This window comes from Meles meles, chromosome 13 (genome assembly GCF_922984935.1).
Source record: "Meles meles chromosome 13, mMelMel3.1 paternal haplotype, whole genome shotgun sequence".
In the NCBI taxonomy this organism is placed as follows: domain Eukaryota; kingdom Metazoa; phylum Chordata; class Mammalia; order Carnivora; family Mustelidae; genus Meles; species Meles meles.
The window spans coordinates 54,309,398-54,335,774 of record NC_060078.1 but is presented as its reverse complement, the minus strand read 5'-3'; the positions used below and the strand labels follow the sequence as shown (position 1 = coordinate 54,335,774).

Genomic DNA, 26,377 nt, shown 5'->3' with positions numbered 1-26,377 from the left:
TTCGGCTCAGGTCATGATCTCAGGGTCCTGGGATCGGTCCCGCATAGGGCTCTCTGCTCGGCAGGGAGCCTGCTTCCCTCTCTCTATCTCTGCCTGCCTCTCTATCTACTTGTGATCTCTCTCTGTCAAATAAATAAATAAAATCTTTAAAAAAAAAAGAAAATAAAGGAATGATCTCCTGATTATGTAACATACATGAATGAATCTTAAAAACATTAGGTTATGTGAAAGAAGCCAAGCACTGAATAATTCCATTTATTTACATTTTAGACCTGTGTTGATATAGTAGCTTCTAGCCATATGTGGCCATTTAAGTTTAAGTAAAAAATTAAACTAAGTAGAATTAAAAATTCAGCATCCAAGCTGCACTAGCTACATTTCAAGTGCTATACAGTATACACTCCTCAAACTTCCCAAGGAGCCTGCAGGCTGCATTGTGCTCTTGGCAAGGCACCTCCAAGCACTGAACGACCTGCTCAACTGTACAATATGGTGCTGACATAGCACTAGTACAGTGGAATCCTCCAGTCTGAGTTTGGATCCCATCTCCATTTACTTTGCTAAGGGTTAGTTTTTATATCTGTAACATGGGGGTGGGGGAAGGAATCATAGTTGCTCATATAACCCTCACAATAATCTTATGAGGTGGTAATCCCTCAAAAAATGGTACCCTTTATTCTTATCATTATATCCAGAGTCATCATATACTCCCTCCTAATGTAGAACCATGTTTATTTCTTTTAAATCCCCTCTGAGGACTATAATAATAAAGGCTCAATAAATACTTGCTCATGCATGTATTGTTCTGTGTAAAATGTTATTTGTATGTTAGTAGGTGGTGATTTTTTTATCGCATCCAGGGCAAGCAGCTGAATTATTTAAGTTGAGCTCTACAAGTTTACTGGGTGTTAGCACATATGTGCAAAGGACTACATGACTGCAGAAGAAGAGAAAGGCACAACCCCTGCCCACAGGAAAATCATTTAGAATTAAAAATTAGAGAGCCATAAAGTTACAGAGCCATAAAGAAGAAACTTAGGATATGAGCTAATATCATAAAATCCTGAATAATCCAGGCAGGCAGTTAAAAATTGAGAGAATCATTCAACAGTGTGTGTACTAACTGTGCAACTGATAAAAAGTGAAGATAAGAGATGGCAGAAATCAGCTTGCACTCAAATCTTATCAGAGAAGACTTCTCCGAGAATGTCACAGCCGTTAAAAGAGGACTCCGACCTGGTAAATGAGGTCAAGGAGAAAATGGAGGAGAGAAGGAGTTTTGGCCATGTCTTGGAGATGGAATGGAAGGTTGTGGGTTGACAGAAGGTTGTGGAAGTTACCCTACCCTCACTAAGCACAATGGCAGCAGAAGCAATAGGACTATCCTGGATAGGTGCTAGAAAGTTCTAGTATCAGGTCAAGGCAGACATTTTGGAAGCCCTGCAATGAAGGGGAAGAGAAACACTGGAAAGAACCCAGAGCTGCTTCCTTGAAGCCCATGTATTACCCATCTTATGCATTAAAAATATAACAGGCTTCCCCAAACAGCCAACTGCCACCTTTGGCTGAAGTACCTATAGCTCATATTACAAGCAATTTTTAACTAGTTGATAGTTTGCAATATCAACACACCCATTCACTAAATGTTTTTTTCTTCAAACGGATATTCTATAAGCCATTCCTCAATTAATGTAATTGTCTTTCCAAAGAATTAAAAATACATGTGATGAAAACTAACTCACTCTGGATGAGATAAACATAATAGAACTGCTCCACTACCCTAGCACATTCTCACATTACAGTCTCTCAGTAAAATGATCCTGATTTAATCAAAATGGGATATGATTCCGTTCCTGCACACTCTTTTCTTCATGGCTGTGCTTGATCTCCCTCCTACCTGGTTCCCCCACATCTGATACCTAGCTTACATTTCATCATCTCACGGAGTAAAATGTTTTCTAGACTAAATAACTCTCCAGTTTCATAAAGGCTCTCCCATAAAGCCCCAACAGATGGAAAGCATTTTAAATCCACATACTTAATACATAAGATAACCATTTCTAGCCATTTTCTTTTTTATATTTGCATTATATTTAACACCATACCAATGAAGATCTTCAGAGGTCCTCTGGTCAACAAGCTTAAAAATAATTCCTATTCCTTATGGATGCCCACCAGTGACATCAAATTCTGGGTGAAAGCCCAAGCCAACAGCTGACAAACAGCTGGTATTATTCTAATGGCTTGTTTTCAGTAGGGTTAAAAATGCAAATGGAATACCTCATTAACACTCAAAGTTCATTTTAGCTGTACCTCGGATTTATCACTAAGAAGTCATCATCCAAGAGGGAGAAGAAACATTACTCATACTTTTTACCTAATTGAAAAGAAAACTAAGCAAATACGTTTTTGGATTTTGCTGTTGTTGTTATTTAAATTTTTTTAGTCTGGGACGCCTGGGTAGCTCAGTTGGTTAAATTTTTTTTTTAAGATTTTATTTATTTATTTGACAAACAGAGATCACAGTAGGCAGAGAGGCAGACAGAGAGAGAAGGGGGAAACAGGCTCCTTGCTGAGCAGGGAGCCCGATGCGGGGCTCGATCCCAGGACCCTGCGATCATGACCTGAGCCGAAGGCAGAGGCTTTAACCCACTGAGCCACCCAGGTGCCCCTGGTTAAATTTTTTTAGTCTGTAGGCCAATACCTTGATGCTTCTGCTATTTTTCAGGGCAGTATAACCCAAAGTACAGAGCTGTTTGCAATGAACACAATCTGAAGCAAGCAAGGTAGCTCTGACATGCATTACCAGCTTTGAGGACATTCGTGAGCCTCCAACAGGTGATGGAGGGCAGTCGGTATCCAAGGAGGGTGAGGATATGCGGGTGGAAGCAAGGAGCCATGAGTTGGCCAATCTCAGGACCTGGGTGGTGTGGGCTCCTCAGTCAATCAATGATGTCATATGACACTTGGTAAGGTAGAGTTCATTTTTGTTACCGCTTTATCATTATTCCAAGTATCAGTTATGGTTTTTATGAGTTCCAGAGCTAAAAAACAAAAAACAAAAAACAAAGCAAGTTTTGGCAAGAGCGTTGTACCACATTCTATACTGTTTAAAAAAATAACACATGTGGTATTTTTCTGATTATAAGAGTAACAGATTTACTGTAGAAAAATTTTAAGAAGTCTGATAAGCATAAAGTAGAAAACATGAGGTAAGATCATTAAGTCCTAATTTTCTTATAACTTCCAGTTTTCCCCCCATGAACATATTATCTTTTACAGAACTGAAACTTTACCATATTCTCCATTTGTATCTTGTTCCTTTTAATATTATATTGCCAAAGGAATAACTTTTGGACATAATGAAATCTATATAAACATCAACACACCTTTTCCCAACATTCTGAACACTATTTTAAAAACGAGGAGATTGTGGAAAATGCCCCCCTTAAATCATGCCTAATCTCACCTGTTCGATATATTTGTAATACTGTCCTATCTTTGGAGTACAAGAACCTCCAGACTGATCAACCTTTCTTGCAAGGGCTGGTCAACCAAAGGGTATGATTCATTCATTCACATATTCAACAAAAATTTTTGAACACCTATGTCCCAAATCCTATGCTAAGCACTAAGTAGAAATAGTCCATAAAACCACAGATTCTAGGGGCGCCTGGGTGGCTCAGTGGGTTAAGCCGCTGCCTTCGGCTCGGGTCATGATCTCGGGGTCCTGGGATCAAGTCCCACATGGGGCTCTCTGCTTAGCAGGGAGCCTGCTTCCCTCTCTCTCTCTCTCTGCCTGCCTCTCTATGTACTTGTGATCTGTCTCTGTCAAATAAATGTTTAGAAAAAAAAAACCACCACAGATTCTAATTGAAATTTATCAAAGAGATATATGCTAGGTTCAGGTGATATTTTATAATATTAAACTAGGCCAAATGGAGCCAAGTTGGAAGGTGATCTAATCAAAACCAGACTCTCCAACCCACCAATATGACATTCCCCTCAGCCAGGGTGGTCTGGTCTGTTGTTCCCTGAACCTGCCTATTCACTCCCATTTTTGTGTTCTGTTTATCACTCCTGAGCCCCCTCTACCTTCCTTTCTGCAGAGCTACATTCTATTCAGGAAGTTTCTCTGACCAGTGACTGCGACTCACTCTGAAACTACTATTGCACCAGCCATCCAGAACATTCTTTACACAACCTTAATTGCCCTTGTTCCAAAGTGGGGTGGTGGTAAGTATCCGGGACTGGTGCCAGAGCCTCATTTTCTTAATTATTTCCCACAGCTAAGCACTACATGCATTACTATTAATCACCTAACCGTTTGTCTCCGGAATTTCTCCACATGAACCCATCTCTGAAAAGATTTTTCAAGAAAAATATTCTACCCTATCAATTGCTGCAGGCATATCTATGTATGTCCTATCCTGACTAATAACGCTGGCGTCTTTCCTGCAGTGGATAGCAGCCAAAGACAAAACACTTTTGGAATAGCAAATTTTGATCCATTTACCCATAATTCCTCAAGACAACAGAACTACCCTGTGTAAAGCAGTCTCCTGGGTCATCACCTCTGGGCCACATCAAGACCGAGGAGGTCCATGCAAGGCACCTATCTGAGCATCTTGTGTCTTATTCAATTATCATAGCAACTCTGGTGACATATGTACTAAGACCACAATTTCCAACTTAGAGATAAGAAAACAGGTTTAGAGATTAAGCAACTTGCCCAGAATTATTCAGCTATCCACTGGGGAAGCAGATATTCAAATGCAGGTAGCTACTTCCCCATAGCAAGTCTTCTAAGCCTTTGCTAATAATTTTCTCACGTGTTCTTCCCATGAGGCTGAAACCAGTGATTCTCACATTTACATCAGCTTCATAATCATGTGTGGGACGTGGCACAAATGCACAGGCTTGAGTGAGAGATTCTGATTCAGGAAGGAGAGGGGAGATCTAAATTTCAACAAGCACTTCCCCTTCTCCCAACCAACCGGGTGACTCTGGTGCCAGTTGTCTTCAGACTACATCGATGATACTATATTAAACACGAGGAGGCTAAACTCACCAGGGGAGAGGCTTTTGTGTAATGGCACTGATGTCATGACCCATGATCCACCAGGGCCTTAAAAAGGTGGTAGGGAGTTAGTGCTGAAACGGTACAGAGTGTCAGTTTGGGGCGATGAACTAGTTCTGGTGAAGGATGGTATGGATGGCTGCACAAAAATGTGACTCTACTTAATGCCACTGAACTGTACACTTAAAAATGGTTAAAATGGCAAATTTTATGTTATGTGTACTTTATCACAATTAAAAAAAAAACAGGGCACAATGCTAAGTTCTTAGCTACCTTGTAAAGGAGTTTGTGATACCCCTTTCCTGCTGATCTGGAAAGAGGTGGGTTTACTCTTAAGGGATGCCTTGTGAAAGGGACTTACTGAAAGAGAAATAGTGAAGAAATCTGGCCCCCAGGTGACCCCTCTTCTGCTCTGGACTGCCAATGCATACTCCAAGGGGAGCTGACAGGATCCATGCTTAGTGAGAGTTCCTGGCACATATTAGCAGGCCTCATCCCCTTCCTGCCCACAGCTTGTCCCGGACATACCCATCAGGGTCCACCGACATGACAGAGAAGGGAGGGAGGTGCTCAAGGGACACTGGGGAATGAGCCTGCTTCATAGCTTCAGGGCCGGCCCCAGCCTGGGACTTTCAGCAAGTCACCCTACTTCCCTCAGATATCACCTAGCCAGTTCCTTCTCACCTTTCAGATTTCAGCTCAAATGTCACCACATTCTGCAAGCTCTAAAGCAGTCCTTCTCCCCTCTCACCCATTGCTTTCTGTCATATTACACTGCCTGATTGTCCTCTGAGTAATCACCACCACTGGAAATTATAAGTACTACTTATCTGTATGCTACTTACTGGCATCCTGAGACTAGGACCAGAGCTTCCTGAGACCTGCAAAAGTAGTTTTGTCTCATTCCATGTTCCCAAAGCAGAGACATAGTAGGAACTTGATAAATATTTGTAGAATAAATGAATTGGCCTCATTTGTTAAATTATGTATAAATCAGTTCTTTCTACCTCCCAAGATGATTTACAGGAAATCAGGTCTGGCCAAGTTGCTTTGTAAAAGTGAAGATTCCACAGGCTAAGTGGGATTATTATGGGGTTTGGGGGAAGGGCAGTCTATGACACCCTAAGCACCTCAAGGAGCCTCCTCTGTGACCCTGACACAGTGATTTGGCTCCTCCTTACTCCTGTACTCTTCCTAGGCAGACACTTGTTGGAATCTAAAAATAATGATTCTCCACCCTACAAACCATCCAAATAGAATGTAACACAATTATCTGTTATAAGGCAAAGCCTCTCTGAGTTTTCTCCCTAATGAGGCACTATTTCTCAAATAACAAGATGGGACTTAGGAAGTCAGGGATCTGTCAGGTGGGCAAACCTAGAAGAACCACAAAGATAGCCCCTGCCCCAGGTCATCTGAATTCAATAGCATAAACTGAGTGCCCAGTATATTCCAGGTCCTGGGCTCAGCCCCGGGGGCAGAGAGGTGACTCAGACTGTCATACTGGAGTGGGAGACCCAGATATACAATGAAAAACCCAAGGTCAGTGAGGTGAATATGGCATTGGAGGCGCGCGTGTGTGTGTGTATGTCGGGTAAGGCTTTCTAGAATGATTGACACCTAAACTGAATTTCAAGTACAGAGGAAAGGCAAGTGGGGAAGAGTGAGCAGCCCAAGGCAAGGCACAGAATGGGAAGACTATGTGTTGTGTTTGGGGAGCTCCAAGTAGAGAAAGCAGTAGGTATTTACTGCCAGTGTGTCCGGGGTGCCAGGGGACAGGTGGAGGTCAGAAGGGGAATAGGAGGCTGGGACATGTACTCAAAGAAGTGGGTAGCGACCACTTCCCTGCAGGTAGCAGATCAGAGCTACTTTTCAGACATATGTGCAAGGAAGCCATGTGGAGATGAGCCCACTCATTGGTCCAGCAGCCCCGAGGGCCAGTTCGGCTTGGCTAGGAGTAGAAACAGGTGAAATGAAAAAGATCCCCCAGTCTTCATTGTGCTGCAAGCAGAGGACTCGAGTTGGGAGGGGCTTGGTTTGGGGAATTGGAGAGATCCCAAGAAACTTCCCCGCCAGACTTGACACACATACTAGAGGGCATGGCTGCCTAGGTCATTGAGTCAGGACGGCCTGTGAAACCCAGCTCTTGGCAGTCTTACCCTGGGATAGTGATGCTTCCTGAGAGCCTGGCAGAGCCACCCAGCTGCTGAGTCAGTGCTGAACAGCGGGAAGAGGAGAAAGAAGAACCAGTATGATTCCTTACATAGTAGCCCAAAGCGGACCACCCTCTGTGTCCTGAGTGAAGGCAGCAAAAATGAAGAGAAGGAAAATGAGGGCCTTGGTGTTTCTGCAGATGCCTCAAATCCGCTCACTAGATGTGGTATGATTTATAGCATCAAAGGCAGGAAAGCCAGAGGAAGAGAGAGGGAGGGAGAAGGAAGAGAATGGGTGGGTTGGGATAAAGCAGGTACAGAAGGGGGTTCTTCTTCCTTTCCTTTCCCTGTTGTCATTACATTGGAGCTGCCTCAGTCCCATGTACTCCAGAGAAAAGGGAAAAATGAACCCATTTCTCAAACGGGGATATACTTTCAGAAGCTCCCAAATGGGAATTTAAAACTTTGTATATTCATTCTGATACTTGTTAAAAAAAAAAAAAAAAAAAGAGTTCTCAAACCCAACCTACCCCTCCCCAAATCAATCACTCTAACTTTGGCTGAATGTGGAGATGGAGGTGAAAGCGCCCATCTCGTTAGCATATGTTCACCCTTTCCCTTTCTCCCTGCTACTTCCAGCTCCTCCAGCTTAAGGCACCAAGAAGGCTGAACACAGCAAGTGGCTGAGCCTGACAAAGAAATGCCCTATCACAAGGTTAATAACATACTCTTAGTCCACCCCTGGGGGATGTGCTTCTCATTGACCCCAATAGCTTGCAAACCCCTGGCTTACTATTGACCAACATATCCTACTATCTGCTGGGCAGTGTCCTACACAGTACAAGCGATCAACGTCTGCAGGATGGATAGATACAAAAGTTGGAAACATGGTATATTCCATCAATAAAGGAATGATTAAATAAAACATGGCACATTTCTACCCAGGAAAAGATTTTTCTCTGTCTGATATAGACAAATTTACCTGGAAAGAGTTTCAGAGCATATTGTTTCATTTTTTAAAAAAAGATTTTATTTATTTGACAGAGATCACAAGTAGGCAGAGAGGCAGGCAGAGGCGGGGGAGGAAGCAGGCTCCCCAGTGAGCAGAGAGCCTGATGAGGGGCTTGATCCAGGATCCTGGGATCATGACCTGAGCCTAAGGCAGAGGCTTTAACCCACTGAACCACCCAGGCACCCATATTGTTTCATTTTTTTTTTTTAAAGATTTTATTTATTTATTTGACAGAGAGAGAGATCACAAGTAGGCAGAGAGGCAGGCAGAGAGAGTGAGAGGGAAGCAGGCTCCCCTCCAAGCAGAGAGCCCCATGCGGGGCTCGATCCCAGGACCCTGAGATCATGACCTGAGCCGAAGGCAGCAGCTTAAACCACTGAGCCACCCAGGCGCCCCCATATTGTTTCATTTATTAAAGTAAAAACTGGGACAGCTGGATGGCTTAGTCGGTTAAGCATCCGACTCTTTGATTTTTGCTCCTGTTGTGATCTCAAGGTTGTGGAATTGAGACCCAGTTTCTGCTTGGGATTCTCTCTCTCCTTCTACCCATCCCCCTACTCTCTCTCTGTCTCTCTCAAATGGATAAATAAATCTTTAAAAATAAATAAATTAATTAAATAAAATACTTTTAAGAGAAAAAATAAAGTAAAAATTAAAAAATAAAACATTTTATGAGCTCTCTTACATAAAACAAAACCACACACAAAAACAAACGTATATCTTTATGTGTATGTTTGTAAGAACACCCACTGAACTTGTAACAGTGATTGCTTCTGAAAAACAAAGTAAAATTGGACAACGGTTAATGTTAATGGGGACTTTTACTTTATCTGTGTTTACACAGTGTTAACATTCTTCCTACTCAAGAATGTATTGCTTGTGTAATTAAAAATAAATCATAATATGCAAATTAAAAATACAATTTTTTAAAATCTGAAATTACTGTATGTCATTTTTTCATCCTGTAAAACTTTGCTTGAATGAGTTAAACAGCCTGAGGAAGGCAGCAGAACTAGTTCCCACTTGGGCAAGGGTTTGTTTATCCTGCTTATCTCAAGTTGGAGCCAACAATGCTAATGATTCTGAGTAGCACTGGCCACTCCTTGGCCATCCCATCCACTCCCACCCACAGCTTCAACTATCACCTCCATGTGGATGACTCCCAAATGCCTCTTTCCAGACACAGAGTCTTCTCCCACAAGCTACAGTCCTGATTTTCCAACTTCCTGTTGGGTAGAGCCAACACCCCACGTACAAAACCAGACTCCCGCCCTCCTCCTCTCCCTAACTCAATTCTTTTGCCTAACTTCCTCCTTCCTATTAACTGGCACCTCCTTTTTTCCCACGAACCAAGAAAGAAAATTTCCCATTCATCTCTAGCCCTCTTTATCCACATATTCACCCAGTTAGCTGCTATATTTTAGTGATTTTTCAAAAAAAATTCTCCCCAACTGTTAACTCCCTTCGCTGTCACTGACAGTGACCCTATCACTCCCTCCGTTGTTCAGGCCCTTTCCATCCATGACCTGGGCGGTGGAATCCCCTTCTAAATGGTCTCCTTGCTCCTGACTGCTTTCATCCACCTGATAGATGCCTGATTTTCCATGTCAGCCTGCTGAGGTCATTTGGAGCTTCTATTCCATCACCTCCTGCACCAGCTATCCCAATGCTGAATCGTCTGCAAATTTAGGAAATCAGGCTTCATTGAAGCATCTGATGAAAATGTTAAACTGGGCTGAGCCAAAGATAAGCCCCTGGACCACAGATCTCTTTCCAAGGGAACCCAGAGGTTATCCGGAGGAAAGAAAGTAACTTAAAACAAACAAAAAACAAATTACTGTCAGATACTTTTCATATACTGTCTCTTTATACCTTACAACAATTCCTGTTACAAGGTATTATTGCCCTACTTTTAGAGGTTTTTTTTTTTTTTAAGATTTTATTTATTTATTTGAGAGAAAGCAGGAGTAGGGGGTGCGGTACCGTAAGGGAAGAAGCGGGCTCCCTGCTGGGGAGGGAGCTCAATGCTGAGCTTGATCCCAGGACCCTGGGATCATGACCTGAGTCGAAGGCAGACACTTAACTGACTGAGCCATCCAGGTGGCCCCCAATTTTAGAGGTTATAAAACTGAGGTTGAGAATGGCTTAGAAACTTGTGAAAAGCCTCACAGCTATTAAGTGGTAGAGTTCTGATCTGAACCCATGTCTGTTGATTCCAGAGCTCATGGTTTTTCCACCATATAGTTGGAAACTTTCATGGATCCTCACCTTCTAAAAAATAAAACACACACCTCTTAACCTGCATCAAAGGCCTTAAATATCCTAGCTTCAAACCTAACTTTGTAACAGCATAGAGTATGCACCTGTCAAACACAAATAATGTTTCATGTGCTTTATTTCATTTAATCCACCACAAATCTATGAGGTAGGTACTATGAAAATGCTTGTTTGATGGATTCAGAAACTGATGCAAAGTGAAATTAAAAGTACTGTTCTGCAAATCAAAAATGATCTCAAAATAAAATTTTAAAAATATCAACATTACCCAGCTAGTAAACAGCAAAGCTGGATTTTAAACTGAGGTCTGCCTAACCAGAGAAATATTTAGAAGGCAGAACAGACAGGAAATTCAATTCATACAAGTAAGTCAACATTTGTCACTGGCTCAATATGGTGGTGAGACTGGAGATAAGAGAAGTGAACACTAACAATTGTCCTGTTCCTGGCTTCATGGAGCATATGCTTTATTGAGAAAGAAAATTAAATGTGAAAGAGAAGCCCCCAGTGCCAAGAGACCATGGACTCAGAAGGGATAGCCTTGGGGAACTGAGGTTTCTGGTCTCAGTAAGTGGGTTGGGACGGGTTCTATTCACTGCAATAAGGAACATGGGAGAAATAGGTTTGAGAAAAGACTGAGCCCAATTTGAGACATGACTTTTGGGAAGATGTCACACAGGCCATTGGAAATGCAGGTCTGGAGCTCAAGAGTGTGGAGGAGGCCACGAAAAGGTCTGGAACCACTGATATAAAAGTGAAACTCAACTCATGGAGGTGACTTTACTCTGAGGAAACCCAAAATTTATGTGGAGCAAACAAAGAGAAAGAAGGCCTCAAAGGAAATCCTGCCCACCTGGCCATGCTCTCCTGTTATTGGACCTTGGGAGACTATGAAGCCATACCCCGCCTCAGTCAAGCCCTCACTTTGCACCAGAAAACTCCACCCCAGAGCTCCCTCTCCTGGAATCAAGCCATTTAACAAATGGCCAAAGACTCGGCCATTTCTTTGTAAGGACACTGAAATTTTCAAGTATTTGTGCCCTGTCTCACTAACTGGACTGAAAGATCTTTGATGGCAAATCCTGGGTATAAAATTGGGAATACAGTCAACATCCTCTTTACAGAAGCAATCAATGGTAGTCAACTTCAAAAAGTGTAATAAAGCTGTAAATCAATAGCTGAGCATTTCTGTAAACTAGTTACTCCAGAAGGACCTGAGTATCTTCCTCAATAACATCAACCCAGAGCCCGGGCATTCTCCCAAGCTTTCCTGTGAGCCTCTGCACTGAACAGAGCCAGTCATAAGGTGACCATCTGCTACCTCTTCTTGTACATTCTAGTCTCTTCCCTGGAATGGGCCACGTCCTTTAACCTAGCAGCCCTTGCCTCCAGAATTCCTCAAGTTGAAAAGAAATGTCTTCAAAAGGGAAGACATGAGGATGAAAATGTTTTGCTTGAGAAAACACCAAGTAGCAGTATGAAAAACCTCATTCCCATGAATCGAGCCACACTTTTAACCCTTTGACAAAACACTGTTGTGTTTTATAGCTTGTAAATGATTCCTCCTTCATGATGTTTTATACTACCCTTCCATAAATAAATAACTGTCTGAGATAGAGAGAAAGGGAGAGAGTTAGTAGCACCTTGCTTCACAAATCAGAGAAACTGCTGGGTTCTTATCTGTATTACTGTCTGGCTCAAGTAAGCCCAGGGAGGCTGTAGCTGTGGGGGGAGTCTCACTCAGGCCACCAGCCGTGCAGGGCCTGACACACTGGAGTGACTCAAAATGACCTCTGCATGCATGAGCAATGAATGAATGAAACAAGAAGGTTGGAAATAAACAAAATTGTAGAATAAAAATGAGGAGACAGGGAATGAGGGGTGACCAGTAGCAAGAGTGTGAAGAAGGCAAAGGTGAAGAGAAAACCAAGCATCTCCTACATCTGAGGCTCAGATTCTCCTCAGCTTCTCCACAAAGACACCCACACAGCAGCTACATTTTGGGGTCAGCTTCTCAATCCTATTCCTGACAAATTTACACATATAGTAGTCACCATTTAATAATTTTAAGTTTTGTAACTGACTCCTTTCTTCCTTTTTAATGTGCCTTAGGAACTCTTAAAAAAAAAACAGATTTTATTTGTTCAGTTGAGAGAGAGAAAGCGGGTGCAGGAGCTGGAGGGGAGGGACTGAGAGAGAGGGAAAAGCAGACACCCCACAGAGCAAGGAGCCCGATGGAGAGCTCCATGTGGAGCTCAATCCCAGGACCCTGAGATCACGATCTGAGCTGAAGGCAGACACTCAACCAACTGAGCCACCCAGGTGCCCCAGGAACACTTTTTTTTCAACCTTTCACCTAAACCAAGCCTTGACATTGAATCTGACAATTACTAGGTTCTTGGGCAATGATGCAGCAGCTCATGCCTGTCCTGTGGTTTTGCCACTGCACTACTCAACATTCCATTGCTCCAGAAAAGGGGGTCTGTATTGGGTGTCTGGAATCCGCTAACAGTGGAATTCCAATTCTGCCTATCTTATGAGAGACATAAGGAAGTGAGAGTGTCCCAGATTTAAAAAAAAAAAAAACAAAAAAAAAACCCCAAAGGTACTGATAGCATTTTCACCACACAGGAAGAGCCTCAGTTAACCAATTTCTGATATGCACTTTGTCTTCCTTACTCTCTGCCACACAAACAACATCTCCAGCTCCTCACCACATGGGAAGCTGCCCCTGTCACTCTCAGAAAGGCATGGGGGTCTCCTGAAATCCAGTCAGGATTTCAGGAGGAGCAAGCTAATTTTAACATTAGCCTTTGATGACCAAGGCTAAAATAAAGCTAACTAAAAAAAATTCCAAAGTAAAATCTAAATGGGTTCCAGATTATCCCCTATCTTAGAGAGATAATTCATTAACACAATGATAATACACTGTCACAATGAGACTGCAAGTATGGTTTAATGGTAGGAAATTTGTTAACATAATATAACACATCAGAAGTGAAATGTGAAAAAAAGCATATAATCACCTCAAAGATTACCTTTTTGATATGTGACATAAGTCAACTCTCTTTTATTTCTTTTTTAAATCTGTGACTACAAAACTACTTTCTCAAAGTGATTTAAACTTTTTTTTAAAAGATTTTATTTATTTATTTGACAGACAGGAATCACAAGTAGGCAGAAAGGCAGAGAGAGAGAGGGAAAGCAGACTCCCTGCTGAACAGAGAGCCTGATGCGGGACTCGATCCCAGGACCCTGGGATCATAACCTGAGCCAAAGGCAGAAGCTTAACCCACTGAGCCACCTAGGTGCCCCTGATTTAAACTTTTTAAAACCAAAAGATAACATTATATTTCTTAATGAATATGAAGAGCACTTCCATTAAAATCACGATTAAATTAAAAAGTCTATTATACTTATTCTTAGTTATTAATGTTCTGGAATTTCTGCTTCAGAAGAGAAATAATCCTTATTTGCAGATAATACAATTCTCTACCTAGAAAGCTCAAGAGAATCGGCTAAAAAATTAAGTTGGTTAAATAAAAAAACACAAAACATTTTTAAAAGATTTTATTTATTTGTCAGAGAGAGCACGCGTGCGTGCATAAGCAGGGGAAGCAGCAGGCAGATGGGGGAGCGGACTTGCTGCTGAGCAAGCAGCCTGATACAGGACTCGATCCCGGGACCCTGGGATCATGACCTGACTAAAGGCAGATGCTTAACTGACTGACACACCCAGATGTCTCAGAACACACAAAACATTTTTTAAATAAGAAAAATATGTTTAATGTGAAGGTACTTGATTTAACTGAAAGACATAAAAACATTTGAGTAGATTAAGAAACATACTGAAAAGATAAAAGGAAGATGGTGTATATGTACTTATATATACATCCACCCCCCCCCACACACACAATAGAATATTACTCAGCCATAAAGAAGAATGAAATCTGGCCATCCAACATGGGTGGAGCTATAAGTCAGATGGAGAAAGACAAATACCATATGATTTCACTTATATGTGGCATCTAAAAAACAAAACAAATGAAGAAACAAAACAAGCCCTAAAATACAGAGAACTAGTGGGTGCCAGAGGGGAGATGGATGGGGGGACTATTACAGCATAGGGAATATAGTAATACTGTAATCATGTTCTATGGTGACAGATGGTGACTGTACTTATTGTAGTGAGCACTGAGTAATGTATAGAACTGTCGTGTCAACATGTTGTACACCATAACATTGTATGTCAATTGTACTTCAATAATAAATTTTTTTAAAGATTTTATTTATTTATTTGACAGAGAGAGAGATCACAAGTAGGCAGAGAGGCAGGCAGAGAGAGAGGAGGAAGCAGGCTCCCTGCGGAGCAGAGAGCCCGATGCGGGGCTCGATCCCAGGACCCTGAGATCATGACCTGAGCCGAAGGCAGTGGCTTAATCCACTGAGCCACCCAGACGCCCTTCAATAATAAATTTTTTAAAGGAAAAAAAAAAAGAAAAAGAAACAGGAGTATATAAAGACTAAATACTACAAATATATTCATTCTTTCTGAATTAATATATAAATTTATTATAATCCCAATCAGAGTCTCAGTGGATTTTTGAGGTCTGACAAAATGTCTCAAAATTTAATTTGCAAGAATAAGCAACAAAGTAATAATAAAGAAAATCTGAATAATTATGAGACAGAATTGCCTCTATGTGATACAAACATACATTATACAGCTAACATACCTAAAACAGTGAGGTACTCAAGCATTTGCAGACAGATTATTTTAGGCCTAAAACTGACTTTAGAATATACAAAATGAGATTAGGAATCGCCTAGGATTATCCAATAAATATGTTATTCAAGGAAATTATATAAACATATATATATGAGGAAATAAATATATTACTAAGGAAAATTAAGTATTTAGAAAACAGTTTAGGTCTTCAACTCATAATATGGATGAAAAACTCATTCCAAATGAAAAACTTAATGTAACTAAAAGCCTGAAAATCTATAAAATATAGTTAATCATAAAAACTAGACAAAGGCTACAAGTTTAAAGGCCATGGAAGTAATTATCAGGGAGGACATACATCTATGGTCCTATAGAATTTAAAATTTTCTGTACATTAAAAAATGTGCTAAACATTTCAAAAATATATTTCATTAATATTTTTACATAGTATCCCATAACAGAGGTAAGCACGATCTGCTTAATTATGATTAATAAAAGTAGGTGAAAACTTATAAAACATGATCTCAATTTGGGGAGGAAAAAAAAGAACAAGGGCAAAAACCCTAGAATGCCATGAACTAAATGTTATTAATTACTCTAGAGGATAGAATTGTGGGTGATTTTTGGACTTTTTCTTTATTGCACTTTTCTCTATTTCCCAAATTATCCAAAATAAACTTGTATTATTTTGCAACCAGGGGAAAAATGCTAGTTGAGAAAAACAGCATCAAGTGACAAAGATAGGAAAATACTTGCAAAAATACAGAATGCAGGGATGTTACATCCTTAATTCATTAAGAAGTCTCACGTAAAAAAGAAAGACAAATGGACAAAACTACTATTAAATGACCAAGAGAAAGCACAATGATAATGTTATTTCTAGTAATCAAAGAAATGCACATTCAAACTATGGAATACCAAGTCTGATATCTTTCACCAATATCCAGTGGAAAAACCACTCTAATATATCATTAGCAGAAGTGCAAATTGGTACAACCTTTTTGGAGAGCATTTTGGCAGTATGTATCTGGAGTCTCCAAAAAACTTCTGCACTTTGATCTGGTAATACCACTTCTAGGGACTCTGTGCTAAAGAAAGAATTGGAGATCTGGGCAATGGAGAGGTATATGGATGAAAAAAATCAGGGATCAACAGCTAAATGTCCAGCAATAGAGGGACAGAGGAGTCCTCCACAGGACCACACACTAACATGAGATCCAGCCACTGAAGTCAAGGTTTGGAAACACTGAATGATGTGGAAACATCTTAATAATGGAATGTCAGGCAAAGAACCCGGGATTTAAAATTGTGTATTATGTATCTATAGTATGGTCTTTTGTTTGAAACAAAGGTCTTAGTTTTGCTGCTCCCCAACTAAGTGGCTTTCATCAAATCCCGAGTCTCTCAAGAGATCAGTTCTTTAACTTTAAAAGTGAGAAGGGGATACTTGGACTCCTCCTTTCTAGCCCTCAATGTTCATTGTTGGATGATATAGCATATAATAAATAAGTAATAAATCACAAATGGGTATATAATATCTGCATTAATAAGTAAAAGATAAAATTTTAGTTGTTAAAATAAAATTGTTTGGATTAAAGATTCTCTCTCTCTTTTTTTTTTAAACTAGTATCCTCCTGAATAGGTGACATATTTTAAGTGTGACTGCTTAGATAGTGATAATTCATTAGAACTATACAGCGTGGCTAGAAATAAGCACACGCTCTTATCCTCTGTAACTAATTTGATCTGGGCCTGCCAGCCTGGACTAGGAACACACTTCACCTGTTGTCAGCCATCCCATGACTTGGCACTGGTGAGGCCCGGCCCCTTCTCAGTCAGTAAAGGGTAGTCAAAATCCTAGATCCAAGAGATGTCATGGGAGAACCCGCAGGACAGCCTGACTGCTGTGTTGCACTCATGGCCAGGGAAGGTCACTTTTTGGAGTTCTCTTTGCAAATTTCTACCGCTTCGATGTATCATAGCTCAAGAAGTTCTTACCTTCTTCTGTTAGGTTCAAATATTAATTGAGCATATTTCTTTCACCACTGCCTGGAGCTTACCAATCCCTCCCACTGTGAATTTTAAAACCACGCCAGAGGCATGCTGAAAGAATAAACCTCGAGCACAGTAAACCAGGCTGAGTTAGGGACTGTTGAACCTGCTGAGTGGCAAAGAAGTGAATCGGAATCGGCTCAGACCCCAGCAGTTAACCAACTGCAGACAGAGTGAGGTTTACACGCTGCCCTGTCATCCAAATTCATTCTGCCTTTGGGGGGAAAAGGGAATACAGTTTCATGCCAAAAGTATTTAACTTCTGTTAAATCCTTTTTTGTTTATCCACCTCTCTGAGACTGACAAACCAGACTACCAGAGAGGGCTTCAATTCTTCTAGGCAAACATAATGTAGGTGAAAATACGTTCATCGATGAAATCTGAGTTCGTGTTGTTAATAATAATAAATGAATCAAAACTCCTTTAGAAATGACAGTAACTTGAACCAAATCCAGTGATATCCAAATTAAACTATGTTATATGATATTTTAATCCCAGATGTGTATAGCATGCACTTGGTCACATGTGTTTTTTCCCAGTGATTTTTTTCCATTCCCTGGATTTTCCATAGTCAGTGATATTATATAGTTTAAACCTAAAATGAAGTCATCAAAACAGAGTCTCTCCTTGCTTCTGCCTCTTTCTTAATTCTGAATATTGCAGCCTTCCTGTTTTATTATTATAATGTAGCTGTTCCAACAAGGCATTAAAAATATATAGATGATCATCACGTTTCGTTATACCTCTGGACTTACAAAGACACATCATCAGCCCCTCTGAAGGATACCTTCCAGGATTCTTAAAAATGGAGCACATTTTTTGGGGCCACCACCTAACAGATCACGCCACAGAGTACACAGCAATGTCACCACTGAGCAGATAATGGCAGTGACCAGCCCTGTCTGGCCAATAACCCGGTCAACCTTAGCCACTCTGTTTATGTTCATATTTTGTTAAGTCCTAAGGGGAGAGGGGGAAGGATTCAACAGTATTCAGTCTGTATTATAGACCAAATGCCTTGGAGAAGAAGCAGGGAGGAGACTGGAGTTTCATTCTGCTCCTCGCATCCCAGCACCTACCTCTGGCAGGAAGGGGAGAAAAGAAGAAATGTCCCACAAATCCTAAAAGTAGCAGAGACCCTGCTTCTTGGCAGAAGGCAGTGAAGCCTCAGAGATCTTGGGGGCATGCGGCTGCTGTACCCATAAGAGGCAGCCTCGTGTCACTGCACCTGAAGTCACCTGCAGTCAGAGACGATGGAAATTTCAGAGACAACCAGGCAGACAGAGGAGTAACAGGAGACCCTCCGCTGCAGCACCACAAGAGAGCAGAGCCCCACAAAGACACAAGGCTACCTGCTTCTTCTGCCACAGCACTGGGAGACTTAGAAATAAGAAAAATGATCCTGAGAGCTAGTATTAGTTGAATTCTTATTGTGATCAGGCACTGATCTAAGCTCTTCACGTGGATTACCTCACTTATTAAGTAGGTTCTACTACTGCCCCTCCCATTACACACATGAGGAAGTTTGGGCCCCAACAGGCCAAGTCTTTTGCACAAGGTTGTGCAGATTGTTTATAAGTCACTGGAGCCAGGATGTAAGCAAAGTTAAGCAACAAGCATCCAGACTCCAAACTTATAAAATAGCAATTAGAGAAAACACAGAGTTCTATTATCTTGCACACCCCAGTCTCTGGGCTAAAGATCTTAGCAGAGAGCCTTAACATGCAATTGAGTTCCTCTCCAACTTCTCTGTCTCTCTAACAATAGAAGCAGGGTGAAGGGCTGAGGTCTTCTCCGACCACACCCCTCACCTGGCAGAGCCCCAAACACTCCCCGAACATAGTTTGAAAACCACTGGTCCCAACCAATACCACTCTGAATTTTGTGCTTGAGAGACAAAAGCGGCCCTGCTAGAAAACCAAGAGCAGCCAGATAAACCAAAGGAAAGGGGCAAAACAACCTCCCCCTGCAGCCCTAAGTCACAAAGGCACCTCACAGTCCAGTCCTTGACACTAACCATCTCCAGTCTGAGTAGATGAGGGGCCAGGAGGAGGTGGAATTCAGGGCTGGAGCGGAGAGTCAGGAATGAGGCAAATCCAATAAACAGGCAGAGGTGGGAAGCAGAGCCAACAGGATGCCTGGGCCAGCGGTCTGTGGTGAGTGAGCAAGGCTGCTGTAAGAACAGAGGTGGGAGCACGAGAGGGAGGCCAGCACAGGAACTGCTCCCAGGGCCAGCGTCCTCCAGCTTCAAGCTGTCCACATATATCATGCGTGACAGGAATGGTAAAACCTTACCAAGCACTTCAATACCAGGCCTTTTTTTTTTTTTTTTTTTTGTGGGGAGGGGGATGGAGGGAGGCATTGAAGGGACAGCATTGCCTTCCTTCTCACTGATCCAAATACTCTCTTCCTTCCATACAGTAACATACCATTCAGTGGATGATACTGTCAGATTTAGCCGACAGAAACGCCAGCTTTGGGGAACAAAGTGGGTAACACTTAAGAGTGCCAGACTGGGGGCGCCTGGGTGGCTCAGTGGATTAAAGCCTCTGCCTTCAGCTCGGGTCATGATCCCAGGGTCCTGGGATGGAGCCTCACATTGGGCTCTCTGCTCAGCGGGGAGCCTGCTTCCCTTCTTCTCTCTCTGCCTGCCTCTCTGCCTACCTGTGATCTCTGTCTGTCAAATAAATAAATAAATACAATCTTTAAAAAAAAAAAAAAAAAAGAGTGCCAGACTGCTTGGATTCTCATCCTGGCTCTACCACGACTAGCTCTGTAACCTCGGGAAAGTTACTCAACCTCTGTTGCCTCAGTTTCCTCTTCTCTGAGATGCAGATAACAAAAGTACCTATCTCAGAAACTTGCTGTGAGGATGACAAGCTCATAGGTATGATGTACTTAGAAGAGTACCCAAGCAAGGTTTGTGCTACCCATTGGCTGTTCTTGTTCCCTCATTGTGAGAGCTTCTGTTTCACTCCTGACCACTTTCTGGTTTCTCTTCCATGCCCTCTTAGTCTCATATTGCTGCTGTGATAAATTGCCTCAGACTTGGTAGCTTCAACAACACAAATTTGTTATCTTACAGTTTTGGAGGTCAGAAGTCTAAAATAGGGCTGCATTCCTTCTGGAGGCTCTAGGGAATAATCCATTTTCTCACGTTTTCCAGCTTCTAGGTGGCCTGCATTCCTTGGCTGATTACTCCTGCCTCCTGCTAGGGACTCTGATCCTCTAGCCTCCCTTTTGTAAGAACCTTCTTGACCAGACTGGGTCCACCCAGATAACTGCCTCATCTCAAAATCTTTAATCACGTCTGCTGGGTCCCTTCTGTCACATAAAGTAACACACGCATAGGTTCCAGGGATTAAGACTAGGATGGCTTTCAGAGGCTATTGGCATCATTCAGCCTACCATACACACGTCTCCAAAGTGTAGAACTGCAGACTGGACATAGGAAGGCTCAGAAAAACAATATTAGCAGCTAAGTTTGTGAGCACTCACTATGTACTTGGCACTATGCAAAGTGCTTTAAGTGAGTTATCTTGCTTAGGTCTCACAGCAGCCCTGTAAGATTACTATCCTACAGAAAGGTTAATTGCTAGTCTAAGGTGGTACAGCTAGTAGGCGGCAAAGCCTATGTAAACCAGATATGTCTGATTCTAGTGTCCCTGTATTTCACAGATAATGTGCCTTGTCCCTACACCTTAAGTCATTATTACTTGGGAAGGTGGGGGGAAGGATGGTACCATGATCATTAGGAGGAACCTGGGAGGCTATGCCATAAAAGTCTAAATGCTCCCTGGATACAGAGAGATGGGGTCCTGCCGAGACCATACTAAAAGATCCACACAGATAGTGAAGCACTCAGAACATTTTCTTATACTCAAAGGAGAAACCATGGGGGTAATTAAGAATTTCTTTATATGTGATTATCTGGGTGGTTCAGGGTCTCACTCTTGAATTTGGCTCAGGTCATGATCTCAGGGTCCTGAGATCGAGCCCTCATACCCAGCTCCCCGCTGAGCTTCTTGTTCCTCTCCCTCTGCCCCTCACCCTGTTCATGCTTCCTCTTGTCTATCTCTCAAATTAATAAATAAAATCTTAAAAAAATTTCTTCAAACATGGTCCAGAAGGGACCACCTATTCCTGCCACCCCTTGGAGGGAAAGTAAAAAGTCCATTTCTGACCCCAGACCAGGTCTGCAGTTCTAAGTTAACCTCCAAAAGGAGAGAGGAACTTACTCTTCCCTGGAGAGACTTCCAACTGAGTCAGATGGATCCAGATCCTCTGAAACCATACCAGGAAGTCTCAGAACCCCTGCAGGCCACCAGAATGGCCCCACCAGGTCTCAGCAGTCAGTATACACCAGGACCAAACCATCCCCTGCCTTCTACTTCATAACTGTTATGAGTACATAAACCCCCATGTGCCACTGATTTCACCAGGGGCCCGGTAGCTTTACCAGTGCCACAATGAATGGCCTCTTTTTCTATAGATTCTTACACACCAAATGGCTCAAAATAAACTGTGAGTGGCACAAGGTGGAAAGGGGGGAGCTGAATGACAGCTAAGTGTGCCCACTATAGTGGTGTAACCATCCGTAGCATTTCACCCTCAACTGCTAAACAATTCAGCCAGAGCTCTACCTGAAACTTTCTAATGAGCTGAATTAAAGCTATCTGGCTTCACCAAGCCAAAAAAAAGTGGCCCTTCATTTGTTCTGCATGCTGAGACCAGAGGCTGATGCAGGATAGCGCACTGGTCCAGGGAACAGACTCTGAAGCCAGCCTGTTCTGACTGACTCCTGGCTCTGGCACTTTCCTGCTATGACTCCACACAAGTTGCTTAACCTTTAGTTCCTCAGTTTTCCCATCTTCAAAATGGATATGGTGATGGAGGCCTATACTCCTTTATCTAAAACAGAAGTTTTTTTTGTTTTTTTGTTCTTTTTTTGCTTTTATAATTGCAAGACAGTGCCATAGGCCATATATTACATAACACCGCTGGTAGGATCCACAGCAAACATGTCCATTCTCTCTGAAGTAAAATGTATGAATAGTTCTCACCAGGTGAGAAAAATAAAGACTGATAATCTCATGACAACTCAGACCAAATTTTGTAGCAAAATTTATGAAAACCAGTTTTCAGAGCATGTTTTGATTCTGGAGTTGCAGGTAAGGGATAACAGGTCTCTGACACTTGCTGCCTCATGTTAGAATGAAATAAGTTAATAGATGTAGAGTACTTAGAACACTGCCTGGCTTGCAGTAAGCACTACCAACAATAACTGATACTATTATTTGTATCTAAATGGATTTGCTAGAGAATTATAAATAGCAACATTTTAATTCATGTCTGAATTAGGTATCTTGGCAATTAACAGTCATGAACCCTTTAGAACAATATTCCAGGACAGGATTTCTGGAATGATGGAAGTGTTCTGCATCTTCATTGTCTCGTAGGGTAGCAACCAGTCACACGTAACCATTGAGCACTTGAAGTATGGCTCATTAATTTTATTTAATTCTAACTAATTAAAATTTAAAGCCAATAACCATACACAGTTTGTGGCTACCATACTGAGAACACAGCTATAGAGGGCTAGGTTCTGATCTGGCCCATGAAAACCTGTTTAAACCATAACACAGATGAATTATGGCTTTAAAAAAATAAGCCTGAATTCTGCACCCTGAGAGCAGGGACGTCTGCATCATGTTGAAAAGAGTTTTTTCTTCCTTTCTAGGCCCTGTGGTTGACCCAGGGAAAAGTACATCTTTGATATCATCTTTTCTCTATTCCCTACTTCTCCAGCTTCCTTTGTGGGAACCACATGTATCTGGGCCACATGTTTCCCTAAGCCCCACCAATACCTCCCAACCCTTCTCTCAGAGTACCATGCTCCCCATAACCTGCCTTTCCTCTCCCCAACCAAATTCCCACTTGCTCAATGCCAAGATCTCGACCAAATGCCAGCAGGAAAGCAACTTGATTAAACGAGCTGCTACTCCTTTTTCTAGTTTTTCCCCTATGTTTCCTTCTAAATCCAGAAGCTCTAAATCATTGTGTTCCCTGGGAACCGCCCCCTCTGCTTAAATACCAGCAGAGGTAGGTGCAAGCATAGAGACAGAGTCTGGAATGATGCAGCTGTTGTCCTACATAGGCTCTTTGCCAGCCAGGTGTGTGGAAGGCAGGGACAGCCAATGCACGCACGCACGCACGCGCGCACACACACACCCGTGCAAAGCAGCCTCGCTCTGTGCAAATATCTCCTCTTGCCCAAGCATGGGGAACATTCCCTTCCCTTTGCTTTAAAAAACATCGATTATCGTTCATTGATTTGGAAATGTATAAGTAACAAGTTGCACATCAAATTTATTTTTTGAAGTATACAACAAAAGCCCAGAAGGGACTGTGACTAACAACAGTTGCAAATAGGAAAAAAAAAAAAAAAACAACAACCAAGCACCTTCAGTGGAATCTAGCTTCACCACAACGCACTTGAACATGGAATTTTTAATGACACAGGTCAACCTTGGAACACATCCAAGGAGCTTATGTTACTAGAAGGACTGAAGAATGTCCCTCAGCTCACTCTCACCTCTCACTTGGTCCCAAAGCATGGACCAAAGATAATTATTATGCATGGCTTCTGCGTATAAAGAAAATTTCCTCTATGGGCCTGGAAATGGAGGACAACGTGAATGGTAAATATTATGTTTTTCAATAAATACTTTCAATTCTATTATCTCCTCCAAAGTAAAAATTTCTGTTGAAGAACCAAAGTCACATTTAATAGCATCCCACAATTATTTCAGAGGGCCTCATAGCTGCAAGCACTGCGCTAAGACAGCCACAGTTAATGACTCCAGTAGGGAAAACGAGACGTGCACAGAAATAACTCTCAAAGAAGGAGAATGGAGAAAGGTCGGGAAGGTAAAATGCTGCAGGAATCGCAGCAGGGGAATGTTGATTCTTTGGGGCCGGGCTTATCAGGGAGGGCCTCAGAGCAGCAACAAAATTCAGCTTGAAGGATGGTTAGGAGTTAGAGTGGTGAAATGGGCGGGAAGGGCATTCAGGAAGAGGAAAGGGGAAAGGATGTTCTAGATGACAGCATCCTCAGGCATTCTTTATAAATTATCTGCGCAGACATGGGTGCAAACAGCACCCAGAGATAGTTCAACTCCCCATCTCCCGCCGTGACACACTGTACCGGCGTCCACTGGGTCACCTGCCTCCACCTCCCAAGACAGGCTCTCAAAAATTCTCCCCGGTGGGTCCAGCATTCTTGGCCTCTGCTGTGCCCATTCTGCGGTAGTGTCCCCACCCCATCCCACTCGGGTTCCGACAAGAAACACAAGGAAAAAGGACCTAATCTCGCAGGGATCTAAAGGACCCTCCGGCAAATTCTGCAAAATGCAACTACAATTATGAACAGTGCGCGAATAAAACTTTTTAATGAAGTGACTCCCCCATAACATCTCTTCCAGGAACTTAGCATTGAAAGTGACACTGGTAAATCTTTAAACATAGACTCTTTCACACACGAACGACTAGTTGAGTCGGTTGAACCAACAGTCTCATGGCTTAAATGCCAGGCACGGGACTGGGTGGGTGGGGGCAGAACCCCATACATTCACACTGTGCATTTAATATTAGCCACAACAGAGGACTCCTGGCTCTCGTTATTCGTTATCATAACGCCAGAGAACATTAAAAAGGACGCGGCCACTCTTCTGGTCACTAAAGTGAGCCCTGGTCCAATATGGTATTTTCTAGGACTTGATGGAGATGGACCTCTCCAGGAACACTCTCCTGGGCACCCTCCTTGAAATACAGTTGCTAGGTGCCGCCTCAAAAAGAGCTTCTGTTTTTCCCTGACTGGCCGCTTCCACAAGTACACGGAAAACGCGGCGGAGCCTGAGACAAACGCGTGCGGGAGCGAGGCACGCGCTCGGGGAGCCCCGGAGCCGGAGCGGCGGCCGGCCTGCGCGCCCTCCCCGCGCGGCCTCGGTTTCCCCCGGGTGGGGGCGGGGCCCCGCGCCAGGTACGGACGGAGGCGGCCGCCCTAGCGGATCCGCGGGTGTCTCACAGAAAGCGCCCACCTCTGCCCTGCGCCCACCTCAGGAACCCAGCCACACAGTCGCCTCCTCACCTCTCCTCTTCGGGCCAGTCACACCGCAGTCCCCAAGTGCAGCGTCCCTCTGGGGACGCGCCTGTCGCTAGCGGCGTCGGGTGTCCCCGCTACCGTGTGTCAGCGGAAGAGCGGGTGCCAGCAGCGCGCCGCAGCCAGGCAAGTGCCCGGGAGGCAGAGCCCGGGGCGCGCCGCCCGGGCCCCCCACCCGCGCCCGCTGGGGTCCCCCACCCCCGCCCGCCGCGCTAACGTGTGCGCCCCCGGGGGCGCCGCTCCCTCGCTCAGCGCCCCTGGACTCTGCGAGCTGCCGGGACCGGACGGCGGCGCGGGCGGCAGCGGGGCCCCCGCCCTGGGCCGGCCTTTCCCAGAACTCGCCCGCCCCGGGTGAGAGGCCGCGAGCGCCGCCGCGGGCCCCCGGGCGGCCGGGGGAGCGGCCTGAGGCGGGCCCGCCCCCGACTCGGGCCGCGCGGAGCAGGCGGGGGCGAGGGGCGGACCTGGCCGCCACCCCCACCCGGGCGGCCCGCCGCGCGACCCCCGCTGGGCCTCGGGCTCGGCCCGGCGGCCGCGCTCCGGGCCCAGGCGGGAGCAGGCGACAGCGCCGCCGGGCCACCCGTCTCCGGGGAGGCGGGAACTCTGGGCACCTCAGGCGGCGGGAATTTTTGCCCACACCTTCTCCCCGGGGATCGGCCCTGCTTGACAGCTATGGAAACTGAGGCTCGTGGCGGATCGGTCACTTGACCAAGGTTACTCTGGTGCATGGCAGCACCAAGTCTTGAACCCATTCGGTCAGTCATTAATTTAACAAATTTTATTGAGCGCCATACCGTGTCTGGCGCTGTGCCAAGCTCTGGAACTATTCCTTTTGCTGCTAACAGTGGCCATTCAGGTCCGTGGACTCCAAATCCAGTGCTCTGTCACTGCTGAGGCAAACTTGGGGATGTTCAAC

The 26,377-nt window shown here is 43.6% G+C and overlaps 1 protein-coding gene across 2 annotated transcripts in view; it reads right to left on the bottom strand.

Annotated features, from left to right (window-relative positions):
• Positions 1-25,768, bottom strand: part of PLCE1 (phospholipase C epsilon 1) — a 319,088-nt gene extending 293,320 nt beyond the window's left edge. For both annotated transcript variants that reach the window (XM_046026766.1, XM_046026767.1), the window contains exon 1: positions 25,453-25,768. The gene's annotated coding sequence lies outside the window, so the exon portion shown is untranslated. The remainder of the gene's footprint in view (positions 1-25,452) is intronic.
• Positions 25,769-26,377: the final 609 nt, after the last annotated feature.